At 39.6% G+C, this 15,750-nt stretch overlaps 1 protein-coding gene across 2 annotated transcripts in view; it reads right to left on the bottom strand.

Moving 5' to 3' along the window:
• Positions 1–15,506, bottom strand: part of ADCY7 (adenylate cyclase 7) — a 65,580-nt gene extending 50,074 nt beyond the window's left edge. For both annotated transcript variants that reach the window (XM_035893143.1, XM_035893144.1), the window contains exon 1: positions 15,443–15,506. The gene's annotated coding sequence lies outside the window, so the exon portion shown is untranslated. The remainder of the gene's footprint in view (positions 1–15,442) is intronic.
• Positions 15,507–15,750: the final 244 nt, after the last annotated feature.

The following is a 15,750-nucleotide window of genomic DNA, read 5'->3' as shown; positions in this document are numbered from 1 at the left end:
ACCCATGGCATGAAGCACCTCAAGAGCACATCTAGGAAGAGAACCGAGGCTCAGTAGGTCACTGGCCAAATCTTATCTGGTAGATCAGGAGCTCCTGTGGAAGCACAAATCATTCATGTAATTACTGTCACAGCCATTTCCCTGCTTTTCAATGTTCTGATTACTTCTAACTCACTGAAGTTGTTCAGCACAGTTTAAGAGCAGGCCCGAAATACAAATATTGCCAAAACCCCAAGAATGTTATTTCAACAGCCACATCCTCTGGTTAAAGCATAATAAATTCCAGAGGTACTTTTCTTGCCTGTAATCCCGTCTTTCCATCCTATGCACATAAAAATTCTCAAAACCCTCTGAAGCCCTTAGCCCTCTATGAGAAGGATGACCACTGTGGGTCAAAGCAAAGAACTCAAAACCCATTTTTTTAACTTCTGGCTCTCCCACAGGATTTCCTGCTGGCTGGCCGGCTCTGAGTGTGTGGTATTCCTTTTCCTCTCCCAAAAGAGCTGACCCAATATCATCACCCACCCACAAAAGGTGCCAGCAAAATAAATGAATACTCACAAAACATTTTAGGAATACAGTAGTCCTAAGCTTATAAGACACAAATAATTCTGGACTGTAACAATGCCTTACGGTAAACATCTTCACTGACACTTAAAATTTTTTGTTGGACTTTAATCTCATACTTCCAGAAACTGATATAATCCCTGGAGGAGAATGTCTGTTCAGCTGTGGCAGGAAGCCCAATGCTGGGCTTTAAATATCATGCAAAATCATAACTAAATCACTGTGTAATATTATTATATTTTTAAAAATATATAATTAAATAAGAATGCATGATATTAAGGGTAGCCGAACATTAGTCCTTCAACTCCCACTGACAGACATGGTGGTTACAAAAACACCACAGTGAATCAGTGCTGTAAATTCAGTTACGGAGGAGGGAGGAATATTTCATTTATGTTTTGCTGATCTGAGAAAGTAACACCATTTTTTTCAGTAACAAATGAAATCAATACCTCTGAGCAATAACAAGACAGAGCAGTGGATGAAATCATGAAGTTCCTTTCATTCCTTTCACATGGTTGTAATACGACGGCTACTTTTTTACGTACATTTCAAGCTGACACATGCATCATTACCATCACTTCCTTCTTTCTAAAGCACAACTCACTACTCAAGCAAACAAACCCTAATATAACGGGGGAAGGGCCTATGAGCTAAGCAAGAGGTGTCACTATCAGGGATGTATTCAAATATAAATATCTACTACAGCAAATGCATGTGTATTCATAAATCACCACCCTCCCTCTCCCTACACACTGAGCTTAAATTAGTTTAATGAACAAAAATCTGGAGAAGAAACTTTTCCTGCTCATTTTAAACAACTAATCTCACAGGTCTTGGCTATGGCTCTGCCACTGGGGCTTCTCCAGAAATATTTGCTCAACAAGTTTCTCTTCCCCTCTCCCTCCCCACCACCACTCCTAGCTTGTCATCACACCACACCATTCTTCATTATGTGCATGTAGCCATTTCTAGGCCCACACGCAGTCAGACCAGCTCAAAAATAACCATTTGTGCCTCCTATGGTTTTGTTTCTTTTTTGCCTAAGAGGCAGACGGGGTCTGTGATCATGGGCAGCTCAGCTTCGTGGGCAGCACAGCTGGCACAGCTGGGAGCAGCCAGCTGTGGAGCAGAGGCAGAACAAGCAGGAAGGAGCTCCTTAACCTGAAAATACTGCCGCAGCCATCGCAGGGAAAAAACTGTGTTCCCGTGTGTGCCCTGAGATGAGGGACAGCCCAGAGAGATGCTAGGCAAGAGTCAGCAACAGAGAAGATCAACTTCTTAGGGGGAAAACAGACCTCTCGATGCCTTTGCTAAACAAATAGTCAGGGTGGTCTGTAATTCTCTGGTCTAACACCTGACAAAAACCATTAACAGTTTAGTTATAGCCTGTCCATAATCCCCACAAAATATTCACGAATTTGAAGAACAGGGACCGATAAACATACGCAAGCAGGGAAGACTCACCCCAGTCAGACTGGCTCACCCCATCTCTGAAAACTGGAGCTGTGAATGAGGAGATCCAAGATGCTTTCCCAGACTAGGGAGGAGAGTCATAATTGCGTCATTTTTCTAGATGAGCAGTGTCAACAGTTTAGGCTCTGAGTCAGTACTGAGCCAGTCAATGCCCTGCAGCGGTCCCCAGGGCACTGTGCTATTAGAAATGATGATTTTCACAACAGGCTGCCGAGCAGGATCCAAGCTGACTTACGCTTATTAAAAAGAGAGAACTGCTACTTTATTTTTCAGTAAGACCAAGAACGTACTGCCAATACTTTGGGCAACTTCCAGCAGCCAAATTACTGTTAATGTCCTAAACGCTTTCCACTTTTGTCTGGGGGCTTCCAAGATGAGTAAATAAAGCCTCATGTATTCTTATTTCTATCAACATTTTGCAGAAAGAAAAAGCCAGAAAAAAGTCTGACTTGCTAGAATCACCCTACAAACACCTTTCACATCTTTTGACTGTCAGGTTTATGCTTCCACCACTAAATCACACGTCAAGTTTGCTGCCTAAAAACCCAGTAATTTCATGTGGTGAAAAAAAAGTGCCCTTCCCTTCCAACTTAAAAACTGTTGCATGGCAAGAGGTACACCATAAGTATCTGCACTGAAGTGCAGGAAAGGGGAAGGACTAATCAAAGGAGTTCCAAGATAAAAAGGACCATTTAAAAGGCTTAGCTCAGCTTTTAGTCAAAAGGGAGTTAAGCACACAAACTGAAAAAATCCATCATTTTGTGACCATTTTGCAGTTCATAATACATATTTTATGTATCTTACACACATTCCCTAGGCAAATCTCAAAACCAAGTATTTTTGCATTTGATTACCAGTCTAGAAAGACATGCGAGTTCCCAGTGAGAAAGAAAAGAAAAAGCCACAGTTATTTATGTGTGCGTAGAATGTTTCTGAAGTAACACGCTCCCCAAATATTTACAAATCCAAAAGCCACCGTTACACTAACACTTCCCTCAGACATTTCTGTTGGTTTTAAATTAAGTCATTTAACTGACTTTCACAAAGTTTCACTATGAAATACTATGATGCTTGAAGGAGAAAGTATCTCAAAGACAAAAATTTAACAAATGAAGCAGAAACCACCGAAATACAATACAATGCACAATATGACAAATCCTGTATTCATATCTCTCACCGAGTCAGCCCACTTCATCCAGGAGCTAACAGTCAAATGTTTCAGGGGCAGGAAAAACATAAGCTATATGCAACCCTTCAGTGACCTCAACCATGCATAAAATAGGCACATCTACATTTTTAGCTACTCTATATATTACACACAGGCATAAAAATGTTGTAACATTTATTTAAATCATAAAACAGTGGTTTATACCTAGGCTTTTACTACTTAATCACCATGTTAAGCCTAGGCATTACAGACACCACCACAAGTCAGAAATGAGGAAGGGAAAGGACAAAACGCAAGTGAAAATGTCTGGTATGTATTTCTGTTCAAAAAAATCTTATCAACTCCTAAAAATGATTGTAAGTAGGTACTGTTTGATGATACATGTATTCAGACACATATCTGTCAGACTATACCAATAATTTCATCACTGTCTCTTCGTTAAGTATACATACAAGCATATTCAAGCACAAAACACAGGGGAGAAGGGTAAGTCGAAATTAAATACAAGCGAAGAGTCAAAACTTAAGTTTCAAACATTATAGTTGCTCCACGATGTTTTTACAAAAAGACACAACTGCTTGAATATATGTTCAGTGACAAGCATAGAAAAAGACCATCTTTCACACAAACTCTCAGCTTTCAATGGAGTTTAAACAAAGTCTGTGTGGGAGACACAGCAGATTTGCAAGAAAGGCACTAATGGGTCAAGTGATGCCCCCAAAAAATCAGTGGGGTAAAAGAAAAAAGTGTCCCACTGGGAAACAATTTGTACACCGTCAGTGGCAGATATCAAACACAAATTAAAAAAAGCATTAAGAAAAGGTTTTTATATTCAGACAATAGCTAGGGACAATGAACACAGAAACTAACATTCACTGAACTCTCCACCCAAAACAATGACTTATGAAATCCTGAATTCTTAAGACAGGATGACGCACAAAAGTAGTAAAATAAAGTAAAACCACAGCTGCAATCAAGCATTACAAGTATGAGGGATATTTTATATGGACTATGAATACTAGATGCCTGCTTTATCAACATCATGGCTGAAAATAAATCTGTCCTGTGAACATAAAGCAAGGATTCAAGTCACCCACAATAAAAAAAAATTAAGTCACAGAAAATTATAATCATGATAGCAAATACTGTAATTAATACATTAATTCTTTTAAGTGTTGTTTGATTACAAATTTCCCCTAAAGTATCTTCCCTTGGCTGAGATGAAGCCTGGAAGCTAGCACAAAAGTGTGTTTAGAAAGCTGTCACCAAAGAAAAAGCAATACATAGAAGTCCCAACTGTGAGAAAAAAAAATGCTGAACTAAGTACTGCTGCATATGTGTGTAATTCTAATGTTTCTTCCTGCAGTTTATACTGTGAAGGCAGATTGCAGCACTGGGGTGGAGCCCTCCCCACTCCCGCAGAACTCTGATCGGGCGGTGTGTGATCTCCCCAGAGCTGATACAGAGCGGACCAGAGGTCTGATCCTCCCCCTTCGCAGACAGGAGCAGCACTTGGCCTGATGACGGCTCCTCCTCCAAGCACTTGAGTGACTTTCCCAGTTTGCCCTTCTTTTACAACCCTACAGAAATGATTAACAGTACGTCAGTTGAAGGAATAGAGACGATTTGGTGAACAACACATCAAGGAACCGGGACTGCATGGTAAATCCAGCTCAAGAAATTCCAAGTAAGAAACAGTATATGCTCATTCTGGCAGAAGTCAAACAAAAGAAAAGCGTGATGCTCATCAATAAAAGTAGACATTTGTGTCAGTACCCCTACTTTGAGAAGGGAGAACCTTTAGTTCTTGTTCAGAAATTAGTCTCCTGCACGAACAAGCTATAGTAAGGTATAAATCCAAGGCAGCTACATCAATACAAAACCATATGTCATATTACAGAAGCACAGCATATAATCTTCGCCATATATCCCTTCATTTAGTGTGTTTGAAATCTAAAATTAATATTTCATTACAGGGAAATATATCTAAAAATTTAAGTCATAGGCCCAAGAAAAGTGCTTAAATGTTTGCTGACTTCTCCCTTAAGACAGGAAGGAAGCGATAAGAATGATTTAGCCCGCTGGCTCACAAGGTTAGTGCTTTATCAGAATATTAATGATAGCAGACTTTTTTAGCAGACACTAAATCACAAAATTGTGTTTTAAACAAAGCTTTTAGCACTTGACCACAGAAAAACTGAACTTAGGCCAAAACCAGATCAAAATTCATAAGGGAAGTGAAAGATGAGCCTTACAGTTTTGAAATAGCCTTTGGTTATGTGTTGTTAAAAAAAAAAAAAAAAAGGTATGTTTGGCAATATTGCAAGGAGGGTGCTACCCCCAGGTTACTACCTTGTAAAAAAAGTCTTGGGGTTTTTTTTAAACAGAGAAAGGGCAGGTGGGCAAAAAATCACTGTTGCGTACCTTTCCATCCTGTTACGTATATATCAACAAAGAAAAGAATTAACAATAATGAATAGTTTATAGGAATACAGGCAAACATCCCAAGCAGCTTAGAACTACATAAAACTATATGTTGGGATCATTCTGACATAGGTATTTCCAATCAAAAGGCATACAGCGCAGTTTGTGTTCTACAGTCTGTCCAAATTATCAAATTATCCAGATTTTAAAGATTTTTTTTTTTTTTAAAGGCTACCATGGTAAAGAAAACTACCTACCTAGTTACACAAATAAATTATTATTAGATTGATCAAAACATGAGGATTCATAGCATGTAAAATCTCCCATAGTAACTACCAATGTACAAACTCACAGCCTCCTGTAAAGGAGACAGAACAACCTGTCTCACATTTACCTTTTGTAGGATAAAATTATACGCAGGTAATAATGAAGGCATTTTAGCTTGTTCCCTGGCAATATTTTGTACAGTCATCCCCTTAGGTTAGAATACAGGGCTGTTACCTGCCCAATTATTGTCTAAAAACTAGCACGGCCATAATTACCGAGTTGCTCCCCTGCTGTAAGAATGTATGTTTATGTTAGAAGATACACAGGCAGCCTGACTGCATACACTTCTGGAGTGGGTGAGGAAACAACACTATCATAAGCAGCTCTGCTCTGTAATCACAAATTCCTTATGACTATCACAGGAACCTACATACCTATGCCAAAGTTCAGCTGGACATTACTAAAGCTCTTTAAACGTAACATTTTTTTGTTCCAGAAGGGGAACACAGTTAGGAAGGGCTGGTTGTGTGGCATTGCACAGAGGGAGGAGTGGCGCTCAACCTCCGCTGCTGAACAAGACATCATTAAAGACCATCCACAATTACCTGGGCCGTTCCCTAGCAGAACAGGTGGCGAGTGCCTGTAAAAACCAGTTTTTCAGGTCTGAACTCAAATTGTGTGGTTACCATGCAACAGACCACCCAAGGGTTTGCAGCTGACCAGAGGGTCACACAGCAGCAGAGGGAACTGCAAGAGAATCAAAGTCAGCTTGGATCCTTCTCACAGAGCAAAGAAAAGCCTGTGCTGAGGGCATCAAGTACAGGAATGGGAACATGGGAATCCTGGAGAGCATTGACCAAAGCCCGAAGATCACTCCAAAGAAGGGAGATTCAGTGAACAGCATGCAGTATAGTTTATTTTGCACTGACCAGCAATCTCCAGCATCACCTGGAAAACCGCTTTAAAAATTCCCCCCACAGTCTTTGTGACTGTCAGCTATCTCATGCCTCCAAGAGTTAAGTGTTCCTAGCAGATGGGGCTCCAGAGAAGCTTACTTTAACAGATGCAGAGAGCCAGCACTGAGTTTAAGGTCCAGGGCAGCTGTGCCCAAGGTCCAGGCTCAGTGAGCAAGCCCAGAGAGGCAGCACCCAGAACCCCAAGGTACTTAAAGCAGTCACATATGGGGTGGACACAAATACAGCTAGCTGGTGTCTTGTAGAGAAGGCATGAATCGTGGTGGCACCACCACTAACTAGTATGCAAGAAGAGAACTTACTAAAATTCAACCATGACACTGAAAAGAGGGGTGGAGCTGTTCCCCACCCGGAGTGTACATGCTGCCACTGCTCTGAGAGCAGAGTTCAGGTCACAGCAACTCACAAAAATATTTCTGGACAATTTGATCTCCAACACCTTAGGTAGCTGCATGCAAAAGTGCTTTTAAAACACACCAAGTTTCCAGAAGACATACACTGCCTTCCCCCTGTTGATATCTCCAGAGTCCCCACCTCAATGTTACCACTATCCTAGCCTGACTCTGGATCGAGGCAAGTTTTTCCAAGGTCCACTACAGTATTATTCTACAATATAATTCGGTCTCCTCTGCCTGCAATCTACAGTTATCCCATTTCTGTGAGTGCAATGCCACAGTTAAAGAAAACTTTTCTCCTCCCCCCTAACCCCACTTTTTCCCTCCTCGTGAAAGCCCCTCTGTTTCTAGTGAGAATGTCTTTATAGTAAGAACTGCAACACCTCACCCTCTTTCCAACTATTCCAGCTAAACACTATGTTATTCAGCATAGCTTTCAGTGCACTGAAAGAAGCACTGGAGAAGTGCTGCCTCACTCCTTGCCTTGGTTTAGAAGAGAAAGCAAATTAACCAATTCCCAGCTTTCTGTTTCCCAGATTTATCATACTTTCTACAGCCAACATTCCTCAGACTTACCAGCAAGTACTAAACCTTGTTGGGTTGGGTTTGGGGGGTTTTTTTGGCAAGTGTTTCTTAAAGCATTGGTTATCCACTTGTAAATGAAAAGGCCCAAAGAATGATGCCTGGGATAGTGATACACAGAACATGATGAGAAACCATCCAGAACAATAAAAAGAAAGAAGTGCAAGTGTCTTAGATTCTACAGCCTCCAGAAATGACACTGTAGTTAATTTATACATATACATGTATATGTATCTTTATATAGACATACACATATTCTTATTGGCAGCAGAGACAACTCCAAGAAAAGTCGCTGATTAAGGATCCGTATTTCAATGCAGTTCAAAACAAGTGCAGCAGAATGTATTTCTAAATACGACACCCTGCATAAATATAGGACAAAAATTAATTCAATATGTAAACCAGGAGTTTAACACTTCTTTGGTAAACCAGTTTAGCTACAACTACATCCAAATTCCCTGTATAAACATGCTTGATAAACAGTTAAGGAACACACAGCACATATAAGAGAAGAACAACTTTTAATTCTTGCCTAAATCTGCCCAGAACCTTTGAAAACAAAATTTCACCCTTTATTCTTCCAATATATTATTCATTAATTCCAATTTAATCTCCTTTATCTAGCAACATCATTAATTTATTGGTCTGCACTTGACCTGAAGCAATTAACACCCACATGCAGTTCTGCTCACACTGACAACCTGTGTCACTAAATCACGTTCTACAACTCTGCAAGTGAGCTCTGAACATGCAAGTAATCAACACGTCAGCTCACCAGGGAAAATAAAACTGCCTGTGTGGAATTTTGCCTATTGTGGCGCTGTAAGAACCGCATCAGATCGTTTTTACAAAGTATACTAGTTTCTTTCCTATTTCTTTGAAAGCTAAACATGGCATTTATACTGTTATCAGATTAAATTTTCACTGTCTCATAACAACTCCTACCTCTGATTACCTTTGAACAGCCATGAATTTTATATTATTATGTTACATGCACCAACACTGCACTTTAAGTGAATTACAATATGTGCCAACACAGCTGTCACTATAGTGCTGCAATGTATTTTCTCCCTTATTTTAAAAGTGCAGCATCCTGAGGAAAAAAAGGGAGTGGGGGACTTGTAACTGTTATTGTATTACAATTAGCAGACTAAAAATAAAAAGTAAAAACTACTAAATCCAAAACAGGATACTCCTCAGGAACTTGCAAAAAACTATAGGTAATTTTTTAAAAGTACTACAGTGAAATATTTTCACATTCATTTCCTGCTGTACAAGTAAAACAGAGGACCAGAGCTCCTTCTGGAGAAGTACTGAAATTGGGCTAGCTATGCAATTTCAATACTTCACATCCTAGGATAGGACCTAGACATAGTCCTAGGTCACTTTTCCAGCATGCCTGCAAAAGCATAACTTATTACTTGGATAATCAGGAGCACGGTTTTACAGAACAGAACAGCCACTGCCAAAGGAGGGAACCGTCCCCGCCAAAGGAGGGAACCGTCCCCGCCTGTCTCTCCAGAAGTTCAACAATATGTTCTTGCCACTTCCTCTAGCCTGGCTGTTCTGTTCCTGCAGAGGGGAGGGAAAAAAAACACCACCACCACAAATCAGACTCAAAGAAAATGCTTATTCTATTAAAAAAAAATAGCTTTTTGCCCATTTAGTTCCATGAATCAGCTCACCAGCAGGTCAGATGAGCACCAGTGCTGACTTCAGGGAGGGGTGGGAGCACAGTGGCAGGAAGCAAGCAGCGCTGCCCGCTCCTAGTTGACAGCTGCTCGCTGAGCCACCTTAGCTACACCGTAAAAATCACACCCTTCATTGCATTTACTCCTGCATTTATATTCAAAGTCATATGAGAACATTTCTAGAAAAAAATAGTATTTTACACAGCCATCATTAGTTATTTTTACATAACTAGCGAGCAGAAAGGAATTTAAAGTTCCCGGGACATTCCCAAAAAGCAGCTGTGCCCTCCTGTGCATAATATACAAGACTTTGCTGAAAAAAAACAAAACAAAACATTAGATTAATGAACTACCTTAATACTTCACAGTAGAGCAAAATTGGGGCCAAAAAACCCAAACCTCAAACAGCTCACAAGATTGTGAAGTGACTGCCAGATTATGTCAATTCTAGAGCAAGAGAAAAGATGGCGGACTGAAATAAAGGAGGCCAATAACCAAAAGTTATAAATCCACAGAAGTATTCTTTGCCTCTATTTTTCTCCTGTTTTCTAATACACCGCACAGGGCCTACATGCACTAGTATATGTACTACACGTAGAGTAAGTAGGACAGGAAGAACTTGCACAATTAAAGTATCAGAATTGATTCATTGGTTTTATCCGTTATAAGAATTTTTAAAGCACTGTCACCTCAAAATCCAGTTCCTGATTGAGATGTACTAGTAACGACTACATACATTTCTCATGTATTCTGTCATTTATTTTAGTTTATTCCAACAAACACATATATCACAAATATATATTTGCTTTCCTGGGACTGGAACAACAGCCACCTTCACAGTAGCAGGCTGAAGTCACCAGCAAAGGAGAAGATCAGGCAGAAGGCGTCAGGAAGTGAGCAAGTTTTGATAGCTGCACCCCAGCTTCCTTTCAAATGAGGAAATTGAAACTGAAATTCTGTTCTGCTACTGGATTTTTTTTTATTTAGTCACACATAAGCTCAGTAGCAATAACAGAGAAAAAGTCATACACACACAGAATAGCCCCAGTGCAAAGTCCATCCTCTCTCAACTTGACCCAATCTGTTTTTTTCCCCTCAGCCTAAGTTTGAGCTTGTTTCAGCAAGCAGGCCCTGCCTGAAATATTGTAACAGATGGACTCAGGTTGACATCAGCCAGGTGCTAAGAATATCTGGCATTTAAATGATCAGAGTTTTATTGCCCATTTCCATTAATTTCAGCTGACTTTGAATAAATGTCAGTGAGCTCAGTCTGCTTGAATCCACCTTTGACGGCTCCTTCCCAGCTGCACCCGTGCCCAGCCCTTCCATGTGCTTTGTCATTCTATTGGCACCCTTGTCTCCTCGCCATTTTGGTTACTTGGATGGAAAATGGTATCTGAGTAAGAATTAGTCACTGCTAGGTGGTTTGATCATCAACTAGTTCTTTAAAAGAAACGCCTAGCATAAATATATTATATTTTGTATATACATGAAGCTGAAAACATCGCAGATTGGACATTAAGTAAATAACGACTAAACCCCAGGCTATATTACAAATGAAGAGCATCTTACAGAAATATTTTACTCAACTCATTGAAATGGTAACTCACCATTATTAGTCCCAACATAACTTCCAAGAATGACAAATAACAAATTAAAAACCAAGTTATAGTCACATGTAAACTATTTCTACATTTATCCACCTATAAAACACTTACTATATTGCCTCCTTCCTTGAAATAAAGCATGAGCTCTTAAGACCTTACGACTTAAAGTCCTTTTAAAACATTTTCATATTGACTGTATTACAAGAGTATGCTTGCGGCTTTATAACCAGCCATTTACAAGGCAGCATTATAAAAAAAAGAATTTATTACTGTACTTGCTGAGCATCTCAGAAAAAGCACATTCCTTTTATTGTGGGCGGAATGACAGCTCGCACGTCAAACAGTACCTGTTTCGGCAGCACACAGAACAGAAGATGATACAAAGCCCTATCACCACACATAAGCAAACTGTGGTGCAGGACACAGGAGAGTAAGTCGGAAAATTATCTCGATCAATTATCTTCACCAGAAGGCCCTGCAAGCTACCTGAGCAGAGCAAGCTTATATACATACACCGCAGTGAACACAGACACACGCATAGCACTGGGGCACTTCAGAGAGAAGTTGCCGGAAACAGCCAGCTGTATTCAAAGAAACTTGTCACCTTTCTCTGACTTAGGTCATTAGTTACAGCACTGGTAATCTTTGTTATTTCTGTTTTTAACTAGAATGCATTACTTATTCACTTAGTTTTATGCCCAGAAACAGAAGTTAAACACAGCCTGTTTGTTCCTTCTCTCTCATTACAGACCAGAAGCTACTTTTAATGCTGAAATGAAGATTGCAGAACAGCTGCTTAGAGAGAGGAACATTTTGGCCATTAGCTGTAAAGGAAGCTCTTAGGAAAAGTGGTATGCGTGGCCCAGCGTCACATGAGAGCCAGCTTTGACTTTGTCTTTAAAGCACCAGTGGCCCCTGAAGCCTCTGAACTGCAGGGCCTGTGCTGTAAAAATCAAACCAGCAGCCTGGTTGCCACAGAAGAGAAGGTTTATCTGATTTTTATAAAAATGCTACTGAAAACAGGCTAAACCAAACAAGAAAGTTGGAAGGATACATTTTGACACAAACTCACGTCATAACTCCAAGCTACTGAGGTAAAGCAATGCCTCGATTATAAAAAGAACAGCAGCCCCATGTTCTACTTAAACTTTGCCATTTATCTTTGAGTAACCTAGACAAAAAATGAATCACCTTTTACACCTTAATTTTACTAACTCTTAAGAGATAACACCCAGCAGTAGCAACCTACACATGATGTGCAGGAAATATTATTGCAGCGTATTTACACTATTGTATGTTACGCTTATTAAGCAAAGAAAAACACTTCCAAAGGGAAGATCAAATGTATTGCTTGCCCCTTTGCCTGCATATATGGACTACCCTGCTGCTCAGTGCTGCAAGACAGAGCCTGAAAAGGCACACAACAGCAACAATTATTTAAAGTGATTTGGAAGTCTCTGGAGGTAACAATGGTAATGATTTTTATTGAGATAAAACTGTTATAAAACTCCTATTTTTTTAAAGACAGCATTTTTTCCAGGTGACAATGTTGTGGGTTTTTAAATAAGAGTGTGAGGAAATCCCAGATTAATGTCTTCGTTGTTTTCAAAAGGTAAAACATAAAACAAGTTTTTCAGCAAACACACAATGTTTCAGCAAACATTGCCTATTCACGAAGTATACCATGATGATTTACGAAGAAGTTGCACTTCCTTATTTTAATACAAGATGATCTAACTACACGGTGGTTACAAATTATTTCACGCTGCAACATCCTGTCAGCTTGGCAAATAATCATCTTGAAACTTCGCAGATGCTAGTTTAATACATTATCTCCCTCTTTGTGCAGTATTCGGTCTTTGAAAGAGCCCGTTAGCTCCTCACATGGCGCTTTACAGAGACTGCATTTAAGAATCTGAATACCGACTGGGCTCTAATTAGAGAAGAAAAGAGCAATCTTCGGCTCAGCTGGGTCCCAGTTTTCATCTGAAAAACCTTTTTGGTTTCAGTAAGGTCTGTAACTCCGCTTTAACAGTACGCCTATGTCTTTGGAACTGCTTGTGAACACAGATGCTTCTCACCCAGAGCATCAAATCCAGCCCAAAAGCACAGCAGAAACAAGCGAGCAGCGCAGACAGCGGCCAACGCACACTCACTGCTCGTGAATACAGGTCCTCACGCCTTGGTAAGTCAAAGCAGCGCCGCTGCGGTCGACTCCTTGTAACCTGGAGGACCACCAGTTCCGTTGGCTGTCTGCTCTTGCACACCTCGATGCCCAGGTTGATTTCTTATGATAATGAAACAGTCTGATTTACACAAAAAAATACTTCTATCTAGAAAGAGTCCCAAATGACGCCTTCAATACAAAAGCCCTGCAGATGCTTAGTGCAGTTTGACTATTAACATTATATTAATCCAAAACACCACACAAACCCAGGTAGGCTGGATCCTCTCCCAGAAAAATAAAATGTAGCTTCAACACAAACCATGAGACTGAGGGAGGAATCCCTGGATGAAGCATTTCAGCCTATGTTTTACAGCCTTCATAATAAATTTAAATCAGAATGAGTCATGTTGATAAATTCTGTAATGTTAAATCCAAGTCAAAGATGTAACCCAAGAATAAATCTAAGAACTCAATTTAGGTTTGGGTTTTTTTAAAAATAATTCCATGGGGGATATTGTATTTTTCTTTTTTTTTTTTTTTTTATCTAAGAGCAACTGGCAATTACAAACACCCACATTAACAGGAGACAATGATCATCTGTCTCTAGGCTAACACCTAAACTAATTAGCTCTCAACCAGCACCTGCTCTTTCACTTAGCACAAACCATGAGAACATAAATATCCACATACATTAGGGAATGAAGTACCTTCCCTGCTTACTCTTAATGGTGTTGACATTAGCTTCATTAAGAAAAAAATTAAGAAGTTTAATGGCTGCTTTACAAGAACCTCCAATGACCCTAATTGCTGTTAGTAATGGCTTCTGGAAGCACAAATAACATGCTATAATGGCCATTAGAAATCAGTATTGGCTTACTGTTTTCAGAGTGGTATTCCACATACTCCTCATTTTTCATTCTACATTTCTGGACAGGGGGAAACTGTCAACATGTCGGTGACTTTGGCAAATACTAGTTTTAATGTCAACTGCTGCAATGAAGATTTTTTTCAAAAGTACTTCGTTCACTATACACACAAACATACCAGGAGTACACTGTCTCACGGGTCTTAACACAGACCTGCAACACATTCATGTAATTTTGAAGGTCAATTTGAAGGTAATTTGAAAGGTCAGGATACCTAAACAAACAAAACAAACCCCCTCAACACACAACCACACTGTTTGTTTGTTTATTTCTGACCTAGACACAATCATTAAACCCTCCTAGAAACTTTCTCTTCCTCTCCTGGAAACCTGCTTATTTAAAAAAAATATTTAAAAAATAGTATTTAAAATATGACAACACCACATTATTCTTATTTATTCTCAAAATACGCAATAGCTATAGAATTTCTTTGTGGTACTTTTCCTTTTTAGACATGAAGTAAACAAGTTCTTTTTTTTTTTTTTTAAAGGAGAGTTCCTTTTAAAGTTCCTAGCACCTTTTCTTCCTTCAAAAAAAAAAAAAGAAAAAAAAAAAAGACCCCCACATCACGCATCACGAATCTTAAAACAAAGCAGTAAGGTCACTAATGCAGGTACAATTACATCCTATTTCCCACTATGAAGAAATTTTCATATTGCAGTGTCCAGCACAGGACGCTTTATTTCCTATAATAAATCACAACCACCTCTGAATCAAACCCACAGTTTTCAGATGAATTTGCATAGATTTTCCCCACCTTGTATTTGCACAGCACTTAGCACAGTGTGGTCTTGGTCCATAACCAAGCATGTCAGGCACATGTGCAGTGCAAATAAAATATAACACACCTGACAGGAGAAAAGCAGCTTTCTACGCCGAACCAAATTCAAACATTACACCACATCCAAAAATGCATTCAAAGTCTCTCTGCCGGTCTTCAGCACTTCTGCTGACCACATCATTACTGGTCATAGAAGTTGTCTCAGGTTCAAGGGACTTTAGCATAGTGCTGGGTCGTTGGCGACGATACGCCCCTTAATAAATACTTTAGCTGCCACCCACAAACATAAGAGCCTAGTAATAATGATCAAACACTGTACTATAGGTATTAGGACGTTTTAATCCCTTTCTAAACACAGAGCACTCACTTGTTCCAGAAATGCCATAACATGCCCTACCGAGATTAGAAGTGACTTACCTATCCCGCAGTAAAAAAGACACGTTCTTCTGCAGATATTGCATGTTTTCCCTGCATATTTAAGTACCTCTTTCAGCAATTTAAAGCCCTACTATGCTAAAAAGTACAAGCAAAAAAAAAAAAAAAAAAGATCCAAAATACTCTGTGACAGAAGAGTCAGCTTTTGACTTTTGAGGGCACTACTATGCAAGAGAGAAACCCAGGGCATAACTCCTCCATTCATCCGGTGTGCAGAAACATACGTAAATTATCAGGCCTCAGGGTTTACTAAAACTGCCTTTTCCAAGCAAAATCAAACTCGGAGGAAA

The sequence above is a fragment of the Egretta garzetta genome, unplaced genomic scaffold (assembly GCF_000687185.1).
Source record: "Egretta garzetta isolate BGI_Z169 unplaced genomic scaffold, ASM68718v1 scaffold314, whole genome shotgun sequence".
Classification (NCBI taxonomy): domain Eukaryota; kingdom Metazoa; phylum Chordata; class Aves; order Pelecaniformes; family Ardeidae; genus Egretta; species Egretta garzetta.
The sequence above is the reverse complement of the archived record's forward strand: the minus strand, read 5'-3'. Positions and strand labels throughout refer to the sequence as shown.